At 35.2% G+C, this 21,579-nt stretch overlaps 1 protein-coding gene across 2 annotated transcripts in view; it reads right to left on the reverse strand.

Annotated features, from left to right (window-relative positions):
* INPP4B (inositol polyphosphate-4-phosphatase, type II, 105kDa) overlaps positions 1-21,579 on the reverse strand; it is an 825,859-nt gene that overhangs the window by 705,227 nt on the left and 99,053 nt on the right. For both annotated transcript variants that reach the window (XM_011955816.1, XM_011955817.1), the window contains exon 2: positions 1,331-1,393. The gene's annotated coding sequence lies outside the window, so the exon portion shown is untranslated. The remainder of the gene's footprint in view (positions 1-1,330; positions 1,394-21,579) is intronic.

The raw sequence follows: 21,579 nt of genomic DNA on the forward strand, positions 1-21,579 counted from the left end.
AACAAGTTTTCTGCTGATGTCCATAAAATTTAAATGCTACCTTTATTTCAGTACTCATTTGCTTTTAGAAATTCAGAAATTTGTCAAAAATAAAACCCAGTCAATTCTAATTAATATAAAAATATATAATACAATTCATTAATATATATGTTCATGAACATACAGTGTCATCACATCTTCATAGCTATATAAGTAGACAGGACTCAATGGATGTCTCAGTTTCCTTCAAAATTCTAAACTGTCTGAAACTTTTCTGCAAAAATCTCTTTTGAGATAGCAGTTTTATTCATAAAACATACACACATTGTTTATCTGCTGCTATACTCATACTTTGTATACATGCATATGCCATTAGAATATTTGCAAGAGTTTTCATACTCTTAGAACAACATATGTAAATAAATCACATAGCGATTTGAAAATTTAGCAACTAAATATGCAATCTGTTAAGCATAATCAGGCATGCTATTCAACAACTGTATAATTCAATATTTCCAAAGAAAATATGTATTTTGTATGAGGATGTCTTCATAAAGCTTGATGACATTTTTTAGAAATTCATATTGAAATTTTTTTGTATATTCAAAAAAATACATAAAGTAATCTAATGCCAAATAAAGTCACAAAGAATCTTATCATTGTACCCTAACAAGGGTCTAATGCTATTATCACCTATCATTTGTAAATATGATAAACCAATTGGAGTTATTTCCAAAGAGATTGCAAACTTATAGTCAAGATCCTTTTTATATATTAACATAAACTTCAAAATGGTATCAGAGGCCGGACACGGTGGCTCAAGCCTGTAATCCCAGCACTTTGGGAGGCCGAGACGGGCGGATCACGACGTCAGGAGATCGAGACCATCCTGGCTAACATGGTGAAACCCCATCTGTACTAAAAAATACAAAAAAAAACTAGCCGGGCAAGGTGGCGGGCGCCTGTAGTCCCAGCTACTCAGGAGGCTGAGGCAGGAGAATGGCGTAAACCCGGGAGGTGGAGCTTGCAGTGAGCTGAGATCCGGCCACTGCACTCCAGCCTGGGCGACAGAGCGAGACCCCGTCTCAAAAAAAAAAAAAAAAAAAAAATGGTATCAGAAAATTAACCATTACCCACAATGTTTTGAAAAGCTATTATATATCTAAAAATGTACTGTTCACTTTATCAATCTGATGATCATCGTAAGGCCTTCCCTTGGCTTTTCAGATAATAATTTACTTTTTTGATGGATAATTCAATATCTAAAACCAGTAATCAAGGATAGCCAACTAGTTTCATGTATCAGAGTTATACAGACTGAAAAAAAATATCAATTCAAAATAAGCATTACCTTTGTCTAATTTTTCATAAGAGACAGAAGATCTCTTGCCAGGTAACACCATTTCTTTGTGTTCTATGGAAAAAGAGAAAGAAGATTAATAAAAACAACCTTTCTTTTTTCCTCTTTAAATGCCTCTTAAAGAAGATTCATTAGTAATAAAGGTCAGAGAAGAAAATAATTTAACAAAATATTCAGCTCCATTCAGCAGCTGCCTCAGGAAACACTTGCTTTAAATGCCAAATTACTTCCCCAAATGTCCTTTCTCCCTTGCAGCTGAGAACATGGTTGACTGCAGCAGATACTCAGCCCTGTTTTCTTTGCTTCTCTTTCTTCTCTCACATGTGAACAAGACTGGCACTCGAGCAAGAAAAGGCACTAGCTTCGATCATTTCAAAAGACAAGATGTAAGCCATGTCAGGACAGAACATTTACTTGGAATACAACGGTCTGAAATGGAATTTACAATTATCTAAACTGACTTTCTTTCCACTACTAGTGAGCATGGGTTTTAAAATATTCATGCAAGTTTTGGTCTTTCCACAAAGTAATAAAATGAGATATTGTGGGATAACTAAATAATTGCAGATTTCCTTCCTTATGAGATGTAATTTCAGAGCTTTTCTATGCTGCAACGCGGAGGAAAGTACTTTATCGAAGTCAAAAGTTATGAAAATATATCTTATTCCCTCCCTTAACGTGTAACAATCTTGAGGAGTATCCCATAAAAGATTTTACTGCATCATTATCTAAATGTTCACATTGGAGGATACAAAATTCAAGCCTGAGCAATAGCTTTCCAGAAAGGACTGTCACATAGATAGGTAAGAATTTTAAATTCACCCCTTAAGAAAGTTATTGGCTAAAGAGAAGATGCTAACAGTTTAAAACAACATTGATTAATTGACTAAAGCAGTCATAAGAATAGTGATATAACTGCAATCACTTCATCTTACCAATTGTGTGATTTTGGACAAATAAATTCTGTAAGTCTTCATTTTTCATCTGTAATACGGGAATGATATTTTTTCCTATCCCCCATGGAGTTGATAATTGAGATAAAAACATGTGAAGAACATAGCATAGTACCAAGCTAAGCATTAGCTAATATAATATCATCATTATTATTCCTATTATTATCACTGTTCTTTAAATAACAACAACAAAGAAAGCTTACTATTCCATTGAGAATCACTGCCCCACACAATAAAATGATTGAATCATATCATACTGGACATTACCTATTTTGCCGATTTATTAATTAGACTCTGTGATGATGAAGGAAGAGAGTCCTTCTGGGTCTTTCAGGCAGGTGGGTGAAAAAGACTGAATAGCAGTATTTCAAGAAGATTAGTAAGCTGTCAGCTGCTCGACTGCAGTGGTTCCCCTTGATTTTGCTGAGAACTTTAGCTTGAAGAAGGCCTTCAAGAAATTGTGATATACTTCAAGACTCACTTGAAGCAACTGGCCCTTAACTATTCTTATGAACACTTGATCCAATTCAGAAAACACCTGGTGAGCCCCTACTGCAAGCCAATGCCTGTGACAGACTGAAGAAACCACAGCAAACAAAAAGAGACTTAAGAAAAGCATAGTTTAGTAGAGGAAACACATCTGTGGACAATTATTTCAAGTAATTGGTGAAAATATCACCATTAGACAATACACAGAGTTTGAAGGGCAGGAAGTATTAAAAGAATATTCTGGAGTCAGAAAAGGATTTAAGAGATATTCTTAAAAACTAAGTCAGGACCGGGTGCAGTGGCTCACCTCTGTAATCCCAGCACTTTGGAAGGCCAAGGTAGGAGGATTGTTTGAGCCCAGGAGTTCAAGACCAGCCTGGGCAACATGGCAAGGCCTTGTCTCTACAAAAACAAAAATTAGTCAGGTTTGGTGGCACATACCTGTAGTCCTAGCTATTCGAAAAGCTGAGATGGGAAGATCACTTGAGACCAGGAGACAGAGGCTACAGTGAACTGAGATTATAGCACTACACTCCAGCCTAGGCAACAGGAAGAGTCCCTGTCCCCCATCCCCACAAAAATCAGTCAGAATAGCTGAACTGGTACACATGGCTGACAATCAGCACTGTTTGGTCTAAGAAAATTTCACAAAAGAGAACTCTGAAGTACTAAGGCCTAACAGACAGGTAAGCAGGTATGTCTTTCCAGGAAGATGGGGCAATGTATACAAAAACTGGAAGCATTAAAAAAAAATGCAGTCCAGATTAATGTAAGGTCCACTCACAGTGTCTATCAGGAGTCTTCTAAATTTCTTGTTAAAATGCTCAGAGGATGTCAAAGAAGAGAAACATTAGTAACAGCACTGGGAGGAAAATGGACAAAATATAAAGTGGCTTTTCTAATAGCTGAGCCCCGATTGGGCTTAACTAAGAAACACTGTTTCAGACTCAGAACCTCACACTGTATATTTTGAAAGAGTACAGTATACATGTCTTCTAAATAAAGAAATTAGGAAGGGACTTTGATTCATACCAACAACAATCCCTAACTCCAGGTACAGGCATCAAGTAGACCAAAATCTACATAACATCTGTTGTGGGTTAAATTATGTACTCCTGAAAGATATATTGAAGTCCTACCCTAAATATGATCTTACTCAGAAAGAATCTTTGCAGATGCAATTAAGATGTAATTTAAGATGAAGTTATGCTAGATAAAGTGGCCCCTAAATCTAGTATGACTGGTAACCTTATAAGAAGAGATGAGACACAGGGATGGACATACATGGAGAAGAGAATGCCATCTGAACACAAAGACACACACAGACAGAGAGCCATATGACAAGACATGCAGAGATCGGAGTGATAAATCTACAAGCTAAGGAATGCCAAGGACTGCCAGCAACATCAGAAACTAAGAGAAAGGCATCAAACAGATTCTCCTCTAGAGCCTCTGGAGAGAGCAGGGCCCTGTAGACACCTTTATTTTAGATTTCTAGCCTCCAGAAAAGTGACATTGAATTTCTCTTGTTCTAAACTGCTCAATTAGTGGTAATGTTTTATGGCAGCCAAAGAAACTAGTAACACATGTCTTCGGCCAACCAGAATCAGGCTTCTACCTAGACCCTGATCACTTAGAACTTATTTCAGAAAAAAAAATCTTATGGTTACTTTAATTGGTAGTCCTCAAACCTTTTGGTATCAGGACAAATTTTTCTAAAGATGGGGGAGGTGGAATGGTTTCCAGATGAAACTATTCTACCTCAGATCATCAGGTATTAGATTCTCATAAGGAGCACACAACCTAGATCCCTTGCATGTGCAGCTCACAAGTGGGTTCATGCTCCTATGAGAATCTAATGCTGCAGTTGATGTGACTAGAGGTGGAGCTCAGGCAGTAATGCTTGCTTGTCCACCATTCATCTCCCACTGTGTGGCCCAGTTCCTAACAGGCCACAGACAGTTACCTGTCCACCGCTTGAGGGCTGGGGACCCCTGCTAGCTCATCAAACATATTCTCAATTTAGAAATCAGAACACCCAGCTGCACGTGACAAACTGGCTTACAGTTTTAACAGTCTCCTGTAGCTAGAATCTGCTGCAAATGGGAGCCAATAGCCAACGGAAAGGAATTTGTTGGTCTCTATTTTTCCCCCATGTCCTTCTTTTCCAGCTAGTGAACCTTGGATCCTGATGCCTCTGTAATGTGGCAATGGAGTGAAAAAGGAAAGGTGAGGAAACAAGAGATAAATGAAGAAGGAAAGTGCTTACTTTCTGCTCACTAAGCAAGAAGACTCACTCTTTGGGACAGGCACAAAGTTGGTTCTCTCCCTGTTGGAGCTTTTCCTGGTTCTTCAGTAATACTCCCCTCCAATCACTGGAAACCCTTCACCTGTACTCTGCCTGATGTGGGTCGTACTGTCTCACTTTGTTACTTACTCCATCCACAGCCACTAGTCAGCCGAGAACCATAAGGAAATACCTAGGACAACCTCATGACAGCTCTTTCTTTTTTTTTTTTTTTTTTTGAGACGGAGTCTTGCTGTGTCGCCCAGACTGGAGTGCAGTGGCCGGATCTCAGCTCACTGCAAGCTCCGCCTCCCGGGTTTACGCCATTCTCCTGCCTCAGCCTCCGGAGTAGCTCCGCCACCTCACCCGGCTAGTTTTTTTGTATTTTTAGTAGAGACGGGGTTTCACCGTGTTAGCCAGGATGGTCTCGATCTCCTGACCTCGTGATCCGCCCGTCTCGGCCTCCCAAAGTGCTGGGATTACAGGCTTGAGCCACCGCGCCCGGCGACAGCTCTTTCATATTCGTGGCCCACCTCTCTTCCAGAGGAAACTAATGACTCTGAAAAATAGATGAATCCCCATTCAGAATCTTTACTTTGCTCTACCATAAGCTGCTCACCGCCTCATCTTTGGTCTTTGAATTCATCAGAAACCAGTCCACTGTCTCCACTAAAACCTCAAAACTTCAAGAGATAACTTTTAAACTCTCTAGAGAGTCTCCTTGAAGTAGCTTTTTCTGGTTCCGAGGGGGAAAACATCCTATACCATCTCTCCTTATGTATATTTCTAGTACACCCGCGGCTCACTCCATAAAATCGTCCCCCAATCTCCAGGTCTCCCAACCCTTTTGGATTAGAAATGTAGGAGATATCTGTGCAGCTCTTACATTCCCACTAGGGAATTTCTACAAGGTGATCTGGTTCATAAATCACGTTAGTATCTGATAACTATTGCTTTAAGGGGTCAAAGTTTTCCAATTTTACATCCTATGATACTAGTTTTTTACAATTTATGTTTTAAGAAACTCAAGGGGGAAACAGCTAAAAATTATACAATATGTCTTCTGGATATATTATTTTTTAAAGCTTTCCTAAACATTCCATGCATTTTACATTGTTCTTCAGTATAATCTCTGTTAGTCAAGCAGAGTGTCTAATGGCTGCCACATTGTTCTAAGCCAGTTCCATTCTTCATGTCTGTTCCTTCTGCTTGTGGTTCAATTCTTACTTTTCAACACCTTCCAAATTTACTGCCCTGTCAAAGCTTTAATGACAACTTCTCCAGAAAGTGATCTCCAGGTACTTTGGACTCTGTTGATTTTATCGTTCTTCTACCTTGTGCAGTAATTATAGCCAATGCCTATAACTTGTATTGCCTTCTTGCGTTGTCTTGTGCTGTCATGTCTCCACAGATATATTTGAAGTTCTTCAAGGGCAGTTGTTATAACATGTGCCTCTCACCATTTTCCTTTTGTGCTAAGCTCAATGATCAGAATATATGGAGAAGGTTCCTGTTAAGTGCAGACACAATTGCTATTAAATATCTATTAATGTAGGCAGACAGAGTTGACTTATGCGGCATAATATCTTTCCATGTCCTATGATAGCAGTTCCTTATTGTTGCCACACCAAATTTTTTTTTTTATTTACTTTTACTTTAAGTTCCAGGATACAGATGCAGGACATGCAGGTTTGTTACATAGGTAAACATGTGTCATAGTGGTTTGCTGCACCTATCAACCCATCCCCTAGGTATTAAGTCCCGCATGCATTAGCTATTTATCCTGATGCTCTCCCTTCCCCTGCCCCACTCCCCTGACAGGCCCAGGTGTGTATTGTTCCCCTCCCTATGTCCATGGCCACATTAAAGTTAAAGACTATTAGGACATGTCAGATAGAAAAGAAGCAGAAAAGAAAATCACATGAGAAATATGGTATGACATTATTTAACAAGGATAACAAGGATGCTGTTGTTTGGAAATGTATCTAAAGGCAATCCTTTTGCATTTCTCTGTGTCTGACCTCACCTTTCTGCCAGGCATAGCATTTGCCTCTAAAAAAATCAGAATTGCTACAAGATGAATAAAGTAAGAAAAAGGTCAGTCTACTTTTTGACATCTGGCAACAATTCTGGATCCATATAGCAAGACAATGATCTTGACTATAAGGCTTTTCCTGTTTCCATTACAATATTCGAATTCAGACTTAGAAAACTAGATCAAGGACTTTCGCTATGCTAAAAGAGGAGAAAAGGATATGATGTAAAGAATATAAAAAATTACCTCAAGCTCAAGTGTATAGGCAAGAGGAAAAGAAACAGAGGAGAAGGCCAAATGTGAAGTCCTCATTTCCCTTTTCTCTAAGTGAAATCCCCCACAAGAAAGTGGAATAAAGGTAATAGAAGCATTAGGACTAGCAGATGACTTTTCAGGACATAGACTCAAAAGAACTTGAGATTTTTAGGGGAAAAAAACATCATTCAACATTTAACATGATATAGGAACACTTAGGGTGCATTAGTGGAGGACAGTCTCTAAAGAGATGAACCTGAGACAAAATTGCATCATCTCAATAGCCAACACCTGGTATCCAGGAGCAACAGAAGTTCTCAAATACCCTGAATAGGAGATGGGGGAGTGCAGGTGGACTTTGTCCCACCCAGTACCCTTCCCCAGAATGAGGTCACATAAGGCCCATTATCCCCATCATCACAAGACTATAAAAGAAAAAGCAGAAAAGGAAAAACGTCTAAAGCACAATCATTTAGCAAAAAGTTATCTCAGTCATCCATCCCAGGTAAAACAGAACTTAAACTCATATAGTACAGTATCATAATTTTGTAGATATAAAAACTAAAGACCAGAATGGAAGACTCATTTACTGAAGAGTATTATGCTTATGAAGACAGAGAAGAGGCAGTGGTTCCAGTTTTTCTAGCATCTACTCACATGCTGTTGAACTATTCCACACTCGCATCTATAGTCCAGCTTTTCTTTTCACTATAAGTTAATATTATTATTCAATTAACATTTTAAAATAAAAATTCCAATTTTATTTTCAATAGAAATGTCAATGAAAATAATTTTAATTCATTTCTCTTAATGATGAAATACATTAAAATAAAAATAACCGTTTTTAAAGAGTCCACAGAAAACTATTAGATTTAATTAGTAAATTTAGCAATGTTACTGAATTCAGTTATTATACAAAAACAAATTATGCTACCATAATGAACAAATAAAAAATAAGAATTATAACATTTAAAATATAATTAAATATCTCAAATACTCAGAATAAAATCTAACAAAAGATATTCATGATATCTACACCAAAAATCTACAAAATAGTATTTAGAGGAAATAAAGCAGACAAAAATAAATGGAGAGAGATGCATCATGCTCACACACTGGAAGACTCAGAATTATAAGGATGTCAATTCTCAAATTAATCTGGATATTCATAGTAATCACAACCAAAATTCCAGTAGTCTTTTTTTTATATAAAAAAAACAAGCTAAAATTTGTGCAAGAATACAAAGCGCCAAGATTAGCCAAGGAAGACAAAACTAGAATTTTTAAATTGCCAGATATCAAAACTTATTATAAAGCTTTTGTAATTAAGACAGTAACTGGTACAAAGACAGATAAATAGATATATGAAACAAAAGAGGAAGTCTATAAACAAACTCACAAGTTATAACAACAAATTACACATGTAAATTATGGCAAGTTTGACAACGTAGAACAGTAGCGAAGGGGCAATTGCTTTACTAAATGGTGCTGAATGAATTATATATGCATTTGTGGTGAAAAAGTGGATCTTGACTCCTACATACACAAAAATCAATTCCAGAAGGTTGTGCGTTTTTATGTTCAAAACAAAACAATAAAGCTTTTAGAAGAAAATATCTTTCCCTTTGGGGCAGACCGTGATTTCTTAAAGAGAATATAAGTGGTGACCGTCAAGGGAAGACATTAATGTTCGACTGCATGTAAATAAAAAACTTCTGTTTATCAAAAGATGCCAAGTAGAAGATGAAATGACAAGCCATGGAGTACAAAAAGAAACTTGCAATACTCAGAATATATACAATAAACTTCTATAAATCAATAAGAAAAAAGGCAACTCAATAGAAAAATGGGCAAAAGTCATAAATATAAACTTCACAAAAGAAGGCTTTCATATTTTCAATAAACATACTAAAAATCCCTCACCTTTATTAGTCTTTTGGAATGCAAGCTAAAATTACAATGAGACATCACTACATGCAAACAAATGAGGCTGAATTAAAAAAAAAAAGATGATAGCAAGAGTTAGCAAGGATGTGGAACAATAGTACTGCCATATCATGCTGGTGGGGGTAGAAATTCATGTAATTATTTTGGAAAAGAGCTTGATAGTAACTCTCCTTTGGTAGTATCTCACCTTATGTCTGTGCGATTTCACTATAAAAGTTGCCGAATATTATGTACTAGAAGACATATTGTATTATGTACAATATTCTTAGTAGCACTATTCACAAGAAAAAAACAGAAATAACCCAAATTTCCATAAACAGTAAAACTGATTAATAAATTAAGATATATTCATACAATGAAATGCTCTGCATTAATGAGACTGAAGAAACCCTGATTACATGAACAACATGAATGAATATCACAAACCATGTTAAAGAAAGAAGTCATATGGAAAGAGTATGTACTCAGGAAAACATTCTGTTATGGGCTCAATTGTATCTCCTCACAATTCATATCGCAAAGCTCTAACACTCAATTAGACTGTCTTTGGCAATAGGGCCTCTAAGGTTAAATTAGGTCTTTAGAGTGGCGCTCTAATCTAATGCAGCTGTTGCCCTTGTAAGACGAGAGAAAGACGCCAGTGATGCATGAGCACAGGCTGTGAGGGCACAAGAAGATACTGTCTGCAAGTCAAGGTGGGAGGCCTTGGGAGAAATCAACCCTGCTGGCACCTTAATCTTGGACTTCCAGCCTCCAAAACTGTCAGAAAATAAATTTCTATTTCTTAAGCCACCCAATCTATGGTATTTTATTATGCCAGCCCTGAAAAACTAATACACATTTATATAAAAGTGGGAGGAAATGCTCTGAGGATACAGTACCTGAAAGAGGACATGAGGAGAGCCTCTGAGGTTAAGAAAATCTTCTGTTTCTTGATCTAGGTGTTGGATCTTCAGGTATATTCCTTTTGCAAAAAATGTATTGAGTTGCACCCTTAAGATTTGCTCACTTTTCCATATGCACATTTTTCTTCAATATGCTTTTCAAGTGACATTAGGATCCAAATTCATCTGTCTATGGCCCTTAAAAAATGGGCACTATTAGATTTTGTTTGTTTGTTTCTTTTGAGACGGAGTTTCACTCTTGTTGCCCAGGCCGGAGTGCAATAGGACGATCTCGGCTCACTGCAACCTCCACCTCCCAGGTTCAAGTGATTCTCCTGTCTTAGCCTCCCAAGTAGCTGGGATTACAGGCATGCGCCAGCACGCCCAGCTAATTTTGTATTTTTAGTAGAAACGGGGTTTCACCATGTTGGTCAGGCAGGTCTCAAACTCCTGACCTCAGATGATCTGCACGCCTCGGCCTCCCAAAGTGCTGGGATTACAGGCATGAGCTACCATACCTGGCCAATTTTTTAAATAATTCCTGATTTTAAAGGTAATCAAGAAGAAATAAAAGGGCGGCTTTCAATCTGCAGGTGTTCCTCATTAGCACTACAGGTGTGATCATTGGAGAACCAACCTTTCAGGGCTGCGCCTGAAGACAACAGCAGTCTTTCCCTAGAATACATTTTGTTTTTATATTTTTGACTTAGACTTCTCCTCAGATTATTTAATCATTTTTATGTATGTTTAATTGAGCATAGAATCTATGTCTATTCAATTTTAAAGCATATTTTTATACTTAACAGTATATATATTTGAGAAATTCTTAAAATTTGGGCAACTTTAGCCAGGAAACACCCAGCATCAGACTTTCAGTGCTATGCCTGACCTCTGAAATTATTTCCTTTTGTAAACACTAAATATTCCACCAATTGGATTCCTATCTAATTTTCTCTTGCCTATTAATTTTATGGAGCTTTTATTTTTTTTTTTCAGAAAAAAACACAAGTAAAGCAAATGTTTGTAATTGTAGGTTTTTAGAAGTGTCTGCATTTAAACTTTGGAAAGAAAATATAAACAGAAAAAGAAATACAGTAAACACCTCTTCGTCTCTGTCTAAAAGCAATAAGATAGAAAAAACTTTACTGAATTATAATTATACCTAAATCAATCATCAATGATGAACACCCACAAAGGTAATGATTAAGGCCCAGGAATTTAAAAATATGTGCTTAATCCAAGCCAGAAGAAAGGAAGAAATAAAATAACAAAGATAACAAAGCTAAATCCCATGTTTAAAGCATATGGAGAAGCTGTTTCCTAAGAATAATTCAAGTCTAGCATTACTTTTTAAATTTTAACAATCAGATTTTTACTTCGTTGATGACAACATCCTTCTCTAAATGATATACTCTGTCCATGATAATTTTATTTTCTTAATCATTATTTTTTACTCCGTATTGTTTATTTAAATAAATAACCCAACTTTTCTCCCATAGACAATTTAGCAGCAACATGGACTCAAGAAATCTTCTATTTATTTATTTGTTTATTTATTTTTTGAGACTGAGTTTTGCTCTGTCACCCAGGCTGGAGTACAGTGATGTGATCTTGGCTCACTGCAACCTCCATCTCCCAAGTTCAAGCAATTCTCCTGCTTCAGCCTCCCGAGTAGCTGGGGTTACAGGCTCGTGCCACCATGCCTGGCTAATTTTTGTAATTTTTAGTAGAGACGGGATTTCACCATGTTGATCAGGCTGTTCTTCAACTCCTGACCTCAAGTGATTCGCCCACCTTAGCCTCCCAAAGTGCTGGTATTACAGGTGTGAGTCACCATACCTCGCCGGCTTCTATCTTTTGAGAACTATCCTTTAAATCTCTTAGCCTTAAATTTTTAGAAATAACATTATTATCATTATTGTAATAATAAAACTAATCCTTCAGTACTGCCAAATAGAAGCCAGGCATTGCTCTAAGTTGCTGTCTTGCATATTAAATTTTCTATGTAGATAATCATGTCATCTGCAAATATAGACAGTTTTAGTTCTAAAATAAATAAATAATAAATACTCATAACAACCTTCCTGGCTGATTACACTATTATCCCCATTTTATAGATGAGTGAGCTGAAGCACAGTTTGGTTACCATGTTGCCCAAGGCACAGCCATTGAGCAAAGGTAAGATTTGAAGGCCGGGAACTGCCACCAACCCTTATCCTTTGACTTTTCAGCTGAGCTAATGTGCTTCTGTTCTTTCCACATGTGCACCTGTTAGTCCAACACAAATTCTGTCCTTATGTCTTATTATTGGAATGCATTCTTCTTACTGTGAAGTTTCTCATTTTATTTTAAATGTATGTCCCCCACAAATTCTATTCTTTGTAGGTCTTTGCTATTTTCTACATTTTCATGTATTCATTAGAATTTTAAACATATTATATCTTTAATTCAAAATAGTTATTATTGCCTAAGAGTTTAAAGAAATTTACATATATTATTCTATACATTGCAGCGCGTGCGCACACACAAACACACACACACACACACACACACACACAATCCTCCACTATTCTCTGAATTGCATTTGAGGTATTTTATTACTTATTTTCTTACCTTCTGTGTGACACCATTGCCAAAGTCAAATTCCGAGAGTCTAGATCTCTTATACTCAAATGGTGATCCATAAACTGGCAGCATCACCATCACCTAGAGTTCTTTAGAAATACAGAATGCCAGGCTCCACCAGCTGAGTCAGATTCTTCATTTCAACAAGAGTGCTAGATGATCAGAAGGCATATTAAAGTTTGAGAAACTTGCTTTAGATGATATAGTGCTCTAAACTAGGGCTTTCTTAATTCTTCCTTCAACTATTTCCTTAATTTCTATGAAACTTATTATTGTAATTATTTTACCACTAAGTGTTCTAGTCTGTTATAATTAATAGTATGGAGTGCTTCTCTCCCTTATCAGCTTTCCTTCCTGGAATATTATTTAATTTTCCTGAGTTAATTATTGAGACCTTAAAACAGAAGCTTCTCTTCTTATAAACATATTAGATTCCAAGGGCTGTCTGCAAAACTAGTTGTTTCAAAGGTTCTGTATTCCTCATATGTGTCTACAAATGCCATCAGTTGGAAATAATAGGCAGAACTGACATACTTGAGCTCCGGTGTGTAGCCTAGTAAATGTCTATGAGAGTTCCTAAGTTAAACGATCAGTAGTAGAGGAGCTACTATTTTCTCAAAATCCTGTTTGATTTTATACTATCTGCTGCATTTACAATGTTCATCTTAAGTCTTGTGTAAATTCTTCTCAGGTTTTCTTAGCTATCAGGTATTCATTTACCAGTTGCCCTAGGGGTTTCTTGCTTTTTGTATAAGCTGTCCTGAAGAAGTTCCAGAAAGATGACTTAGTAGTAATACAGGATTCTTGCTTCTGGCTAAAACAATCACCATCAACAATGTCTAAAACCAAACATAATAACAAAATAAAACCCTCAAAGAGAAGTACCCCTTTGAAAACCATCAAATAAACTTATAAAACAGTAAATTAATTCAAAAGAAAATCAATCTTATTTCAGTTTTTAAATTAAGGCAAAATTCTGTGTTGGTAAGTGCTTTTCACTGTTTTAGTGAAATTCTAGTACCCATATCTTGATAGAAATTACGAAATTTCTTTATCACTTTGTCTTTTTGCATTGGCCCTGGAATGATTTTCCAATATATGAGCTAAGTAGAATAAGAATATTAATTTACTTGAGCATATGGTATCAAGGAAAGTAATTGTTTAGAATTTGTCCAATAGGAAAATATGAACTGTTTGCCTATAGAATGGGCATTAGATGGTAATGAGTTAATATTAATTGTGTCACATGTGATAACCATATCAGAGTTATGTAAAATGAATATATTTATCTCTTAGAGATTTATATTTAAGTAAATTCAATTGAAATATCAAAAAAATTATCAATGTAATATACTGGTATACACACACCACCAGCACAAAATGTAAAAAGACAGAAGCACCACACACATCCCACAAAAACAGACAGAAAGAGGAACATTAAGAGCCTAGAAAAGATATCAATAACACAGAAATTTTAGCATGAATGGAGGAGGCTCAAATAACTCATTAGCTCATTGGATGAAAAGCAATGAAAGAAAAAATAATATGGTTTTAAGTATTCACAGTGTAACTGAAATTTCACATTATATTTAAGAAATGCTACAAGCACCTTTTATTGACCCTTTGCTCAAACTAATCACTTGGAATTTCTTTTACATATATATTATTGCTCTTACTATTCACAATAACTATTGAAAAGAGACATGAAGAACACTTTTCCCATTTTCATAACATTTCTGATTTAGCCCAAAGAGGATGGAAGTTTTACTAGTAGGTAGTTTCAGTGCATAATGCACTAAATCATGTATAAAACATAGTATACAAATTTAGCTGTGCAAAGGAATTAACATTTTAAAAATTAGATAAAATTAACTCTCAGTCTTTGCCTCTATTCTTCTAGGATTCAACAATTTTGATGGAGAACATAAACAACAGAAATAATTCAGCAGAAACAAATTTTGCAATGTGGAAAGCACATAAGCACAGAAAACCCAAAAAATCTGAATTCAAAAGATAAACAATCTAAGCAAATGGAATTATAGTTGAATACCACCATATCCCACTATCAAAGTATGATGGAAAAAGGAAACAAAAATAAAAGCTACATTGTGCTCAATAAAGTAGATTTATGCTTCTGGCAATATAGACACTAAAAATTCTCAAACGCTCTTCTTCTTCAAAACATTTAGAAATGCATAATAAAATACAACAAACATACTTTAAAATGCACTTTTGAATTCACAAAAAGCAAGGATGATCTCACAAGGGCAAAATGAAGACAGAGTTGAAACAATGGTTAACATCCTAGTGCAAAAATTATGGGTATTTTGGTGGTGTTTACTAACACTAGGATCTTGGAACCTTGGATTTTAATAGCCTTATAGGAAATAGTGGAGAAGATTTTAGGCTTGCAAAAGATGAGCTGTTGGAGTTTACAGCACTCAAAAGTCCAAAAGGGTGGATAAATTTTTTTAAATGCACCTTAACAGGGGTAAGTGACAAGGGAAATATTTGTGACATTTCTGGTTTGGAGTAACAAAAAAAAGGAATTCTTCTAAAAATGCATAATCCACAATCCTTCCCCTGTGGCTTTTGGACTTTGTTTTCTAGTGTTTATAAGTCCTGAAAATCTTCCAGAAGATAAATTAACTTAAAGAGCAAATTAAATTCTCTTCAAAGGAATTTAACCTCATCTTAGACACCTCAGGATTCCCAGAATTTTAAATAAACCAATAATAAGTTCACAATCCAAAATTACACAACCTACCCAAAAGTAAGCCTTTATAAAAGAGAGTGCAAACAAGCAACAAACAGTAGAATTAGATTGCCAAGGAATTCAGATTTTGTACAGTCAGATAACACAAAATAAAATCAGTGTGTTAAAAACCCCTGAGAGTATAAAAGAGAAAATGTATTAGGCCATTCTTGTGTTGTTATACAGGAATACCTGAAACTGGGTAATTTATACAGAAAAGAGATTTAATTAGCTTACAGTTCTGCAGGCTATGAAAGCATGGCACCAATATCTGCTTGGCTTCTGATGAGTTCAGCAGTAAGTTTACAAACACGGTGGAGGGTGAGGCGGGAGTAGACACATCACAAGGCAAGAGTGGGAGTAGAAGAGAGACATGGAGGAGGAAGCCCCTTTTAAACAACCAGATCTCATGTGAACTAACTGAGCTAGAACTTACTCCAAGGGGATAGTGTTGAGCCATTCATGAGATATCTTACCCCATGATTCAATACCTCACATCAGGCCCCATCTCCAACATTGGGGATTACATTTCAACATGACATTTGGAGAGAACACATATCCAAACCATTTACAGAAACTAAGGATGTAACAAAGAAACAATAGGATATTAAAACCAATTAGAATTTAAAAGACTAAAAGTAACTTCTAGAAATTAAAAATTAAATAAATAAATTATAATTGCATAGATGCATTGAAGAAAATTAGGTACAACTTCAGAGAGGGAACTAATAAACTGAAAAATACATTCGAATAATTAGATAAAATAAAACAAAGACAGAAAAAGTGATAAAACCTATGCAAGGTGGAAGAGAAAATAGGAAGTTCTAACTTGTGACCAATCAGATTCCCTGAAGAAGAGAGAAGAGAGAATGCAAAGACCAGGGCCAAGCCGAAGTCAAGGCAAGCGAATAAGGCAAAAAGTTTAAGGAGGCATTTACTCTTAAATTTTGTCATCTAGAAGAGACAATATTAAAAAAAAAAGAAGTTTCAATTTTCCATAATTGAATCTTCAGGTTCAGGAAACAAAATGTTTTCCAAGCAGAATATATAAAAAGAAATTTGCACCAAGAAACTGGTAAAACAGTACAATACCAAGGACAAAGAGATCTTCTTACAGCCTGAAATAATAGATTGACTCTTGGTGCCCTGCCCAGAGTTCCTTCACAAAACAGTAGACCCACACTCACCCTCCTATTGATAATTGTCCTCATATCACTGGAAATGTCTCAAAAGTTTCACACTTCCTCTAGGGACAGCCCAAAGCCAAAGCATGACTTACAAAAGGATACCAAAGGCCAATACCCTAGCGTGAATGGGGGACATTTTTGTGGAACACTCAGGTTGCAGTGCTGCTTATGGGACCAGGCTGATCTTCTGCTAAGTCGCATCTTTAACTTGCAATTTTCCTGCTCTATCTTGTTTTTATTATTATTATTATTATTTTTCTGATTCCAACTAACAAAACTGAGAATCCTCATCTTGAGCTGACTCTACTTAATTGCAAGCTAAGACAATTACCAACAAACAAATCACAAATATATCATCCATCAACAGATTTTCAAAGCAATGACGGATGTCAGAAGACTAGAAAAATACAGTCTTAGTACTGAGAAAAAAATATCAGTTAAGACTCTATTCTCAAACTATAATTTGAGAACAAAAATGCAGTAAATATATATTCAGATGGATCAAAACAAAGTTTACAACCAAATGACCCAAGGGAAAGGATACTTTAAAGAAAGATTTTGGGGCAGAAAGGAAAGAATCTCAGATAAGTATGAGATACAAGAAGAACTGGAAAAAATAGTGAATAGGTAGGTAAACTTAATAAACAAATAAATAAATATTAATTAAATAATATTTAAAATAATCATGTTTAATTCAATAAGTAACAAAACAATGCAGAGCTAAGTGATTGTACCAAAAAAGAGGGAGGTGATAAATTTTCAGTTATAATATCTTGCAATGCTGAGAAGGAGACAAGAGAGATGAATTAACTTTAGAGTCCGATTATGAAAGTAATGACTCTAAGATTAATTTCTATAAAATAGAATTCAAGTGGATTAACCTCAAGCCAGCAGAGTGAACAGAAGAAAACAGAAAACCTCAATCAGAAAGAAGGCATGAGGAATTTCTGTTTCTGGCTATAATGAAGTAACTTGTCCTGGATTAGTCCATTCTGTACAAATGACCATAAAGTGGCCAAAATATATTCAGAAAATATTTTCAAGCATTTTACAACAATATTTTCAAGCACTGTACAACACTGTACAAAACTGTACTTTATGAGTAACAGGAAAGCTCCATAATAGTCCCAGTTATCTCCTTAGTGATAACTTTCCAACCTCAGCAAAGCAAGCTAGAATCTAAGCAAAGCAAATGGCCTGCAACTCTTAGAAGGCAGAGATTAGAGTTCAAGGAAGCTGAAGTAAATAGAATATGCAAGGCAAGAAGCCAGAAAGGAAGTAGCTGCTCAGAAGGGAGGTTTCAGATATCTGAGCAGAATTTCCTATGAGTTCTTGGCCAAGGATTGAGCTATACATGTCCAGAACAAGAATACATAAGATATTTTAGAGAGTTACTGTTACTGATTGAGAATGCATGAGAGATGTTAGAGAAATTAGAGGTCAAGCAGTGACAGTGGATATTGGAGTTCATGTCACCCAGAGTGGCGATACCTCATTAATGCAGTCTAATACCCCTGGCAGCCAGCTGAGAAATTGGCTGCTTTATGAGTCATGCTTTGTGAGTAGAGATAATGAGCTAAAATAAGGTATGTTTTAGATTCACCCTAACAAAGCTTTAAAGCTAAATCTTGACAAGATCTACAGGAGACATAGAGTTCAGAGATTAAGTGAAACAGTTAGAGTGGCTTTTGACACATGCAAGGTTTTCCAAAGGTCTGCCCTAACAAAATGTATACCCTGGGATACATGAATTCAAGGTGATCATCTACTAAACGTTTTTACCATGTCCAGTATATAACTACTTATATTACTAGATTACTAGATAGACCAAAAAAGTGACACATAGTAAAGAATAAGCCATCAAAAGAAACTGACCCAGAGATGGCATGGGTCTTGCATGTAGCAGATGATGACTTTAAATCAGCTATTAACATATATTCAAAAAACCAAAGAAAATGTGTTCATAGAATTAAAGGAAAATATAGTCTTAATGAAAGAACAGATGGTGACTCTCAGAAAATAAATAAAATCTATTTTTGAAGGCAAATAGAAACTCTATAATGGAAAGAACAATAAATGAAATGTAAAATTCACTACATGAATTTAACAGCAGGCCAGAAATAGTAGAAGAGTCAGTGAGATGAAAGAGAAATCAGTTGAAGTTCTGCCATCTGAAGGATAAAGGCACAATTTATTTTTTAATGAACAGAAATGGGGGACAATATCCAATAACTAACATATGTATAATAGTAGTCTTAGGAAGAAAAAAAAATAGAATATAAACTATTTAAAGAAATCATGGCTGAAAATATGCTAAATTTGATGGGGAAAAATCAACTTATAGGATCCAGAATTTGAAAAAGTCCTAAGAAAGATCATATTAAAGAAATACCCAAACACGTCATGGTCAAACCACTGAAAACAAAAGATAAAGCAATCAGAGGAAAAGGAACATTACTACAGGGAACAATAATAAAAAATAATTGCTAACTGTTCATCTAAACAAGGTAGGCAAGCTAACAATGAGCCAATATGTTTAACATGCTGAAAAAATTTATTTGAGAATTTTATATCTAATAAAAATATCCTTCAAAAATAAGGTAAAATGGGCATTTTATTACAAACAAAAGATCATAAATTATTTGCAACAAACATAAACTACAAAAAATGCTAAATAAAAAAGGGAAAATTATACTATATGAAAAGTCATGTCCATAGATGGGAAGAGTCAAACAAATAAACAGACAGAAATATAAGATGTTAATCCCCCTTATTATTTTCTTAACAGATAGGCTATTTTTTACAAAAGCAATAATAATTTCACAAGGTAGAGGTTTTAATATATAAAAAAAAATGTGCAAAAGAAGGTACAATCGATAAGGGATAAGCTAACAGAATTTTACTGTTGAATGTTTATTATATTTGGGAAATGGGAAGTAGAAACTGAGAAGTGGGAATCATCAGGTTTGGAGCTGGAACTGTGAAGGGTTAGGTGTTAAGTGGAATAACACTGAATCTAAATAGACTTTGAAAGTTGAGAATAGGATAGCATTAACCTTAAACACTATAAATTTTTTTTAAAGAGCTAAGAAGCCAATAAAGTAAATAAAACAGAATATTTAAAAATATCCAATTAGCACAAAATAGTCAAAAAATGAACAAAAACAAAACAAAACAAAAACAAAAGACAAAAGGAAAACAAATAGGATGATGATAGACTTGAACACAACCATATGTATAATTACATGAAATGTAAACAGAAAAAGAAATATAAATAGACTAAAACTAAACAAGGAGTCAATAAACTATGTCCTGTAGGAAAAATTTTGCCTACTTGTTTTGTAAATATTTGTGGAAAAAAATCGCCTGACCATTCACATGTTTTCTGTAAATGCTTTTGTGCTACAATGGCAGAATTTGGTAGTTTTGGCAAAGACTGGTTTGCAAAACCTAACATATTTACTATCTGGCCCTTTACAAAAAACATTTGGTAACCCTTGGAATAAATACTCTATACAGGAAACTTTATGAGAATTATGATGTCACTTTTTAATCCCCACAAAGTCTCCTGTATAATCAGAGTGCCTAAAAAAGGGTCCATTTAAATTTGAAAAGACAAATAAGTTGAAAATAAAAAGATGGAAATAATATATAGCATAAGCAGGAATCATAAGAAAGTTGTTGTGGTTATGTTAATATGAGACAGATAGATCTCAAGACAAAATCTATTTCAAGAAACAAAAATAGTATTTCAAAATGATAAAAGAATTAACTCATCAGAAAGATATGACAATCTTAAATATGTATGCACCTAATAAGAGAGGTTCAAAATTCATAAAACAAAAACTGATAACACTAGAGGGAGAAATAAGCAAATTGATAACCTTTGTTGAAGGTTTTTAATAGTAGTCTGTCAGTAATTAATATAAGAAGAAGATGAAAAGTCTTTATTCTTTATTTCTTTATTAAGAAAAAAATCTGAATAACACTACCTAACCACCTTTGCCTAATTGGTAGTTATAGAATACTATACTCAACAAATACTATATACACATTCTCTTTAAAAACACATGGGATATTCATCATGATAGGACATATGCTAACCAGAAAATAAACCTCAAACATTCCTATACACCAATAACAGACAAACAGGAGCAGAATCATGAGTGAACTCCCATTCACAATTGCTATAAAGAGAATAATATACCTAGGAATTGACTTACAAGGGATGGGAAGGACCTCTTCAAGAACTACAAACCACTGCTCAAGGAAAAAGAGAGGACATAAACAAATGGAAAAACATTCCATGCTCTTGGATGGGAAGAATCAACATCGTGAAAATGGCCATACTGCCTAAAGTAATTTACAGATTCAATACTATTCCCATCAAGCTACCATTGACTTTCTTCACAGAATGAGAAAAAAATGCTTTAAATTTCTTATGGAACCAAAAAAGAGCCTGCATAGCCAAGACAATTCTAAGGAAAAAGAACAAACCTGGAGGCATCACACTACCTGATTTCAAACTATATTAGAAGGCTACAGTAACAAAAACCGCATGGTACTGGTACCAAAACAGATATATAGACCAATGGAACAGAACAGAGGCCTCAGAAATAACGCCACACATCTACAACCATCTGATCTGTGACAAACCTGTCAAAAACAAGCAATAAGGAAAGGACTCCCTATTTGATAAAAGGTGTTGGGAAAACTGGCTAGCCATTTGCAGAAAGCTGAAACTGGTTCCCTTCCTTATACCCTAGGCAAAAATTAACTCAAGATGGATTAAAGACTTAAACATAAGACCTAAAACCATAAAA

The sequence above is a fragment of the Colobus angolensis genome, unplaced genomic scaffold (genome assembly GCF_000951035.1).
Source record: "Colobus angolensis palliatus isolate OR3802 unplaced genomic scaffold, Cang.pa_1.0 Scaffold400, whole genome shotgun sequence".
NCBI lineage: Eukaryota > Metazoa > Chordata > Mammalia > Primates > Cercopithecidae > Colobus > Colobus angolensis.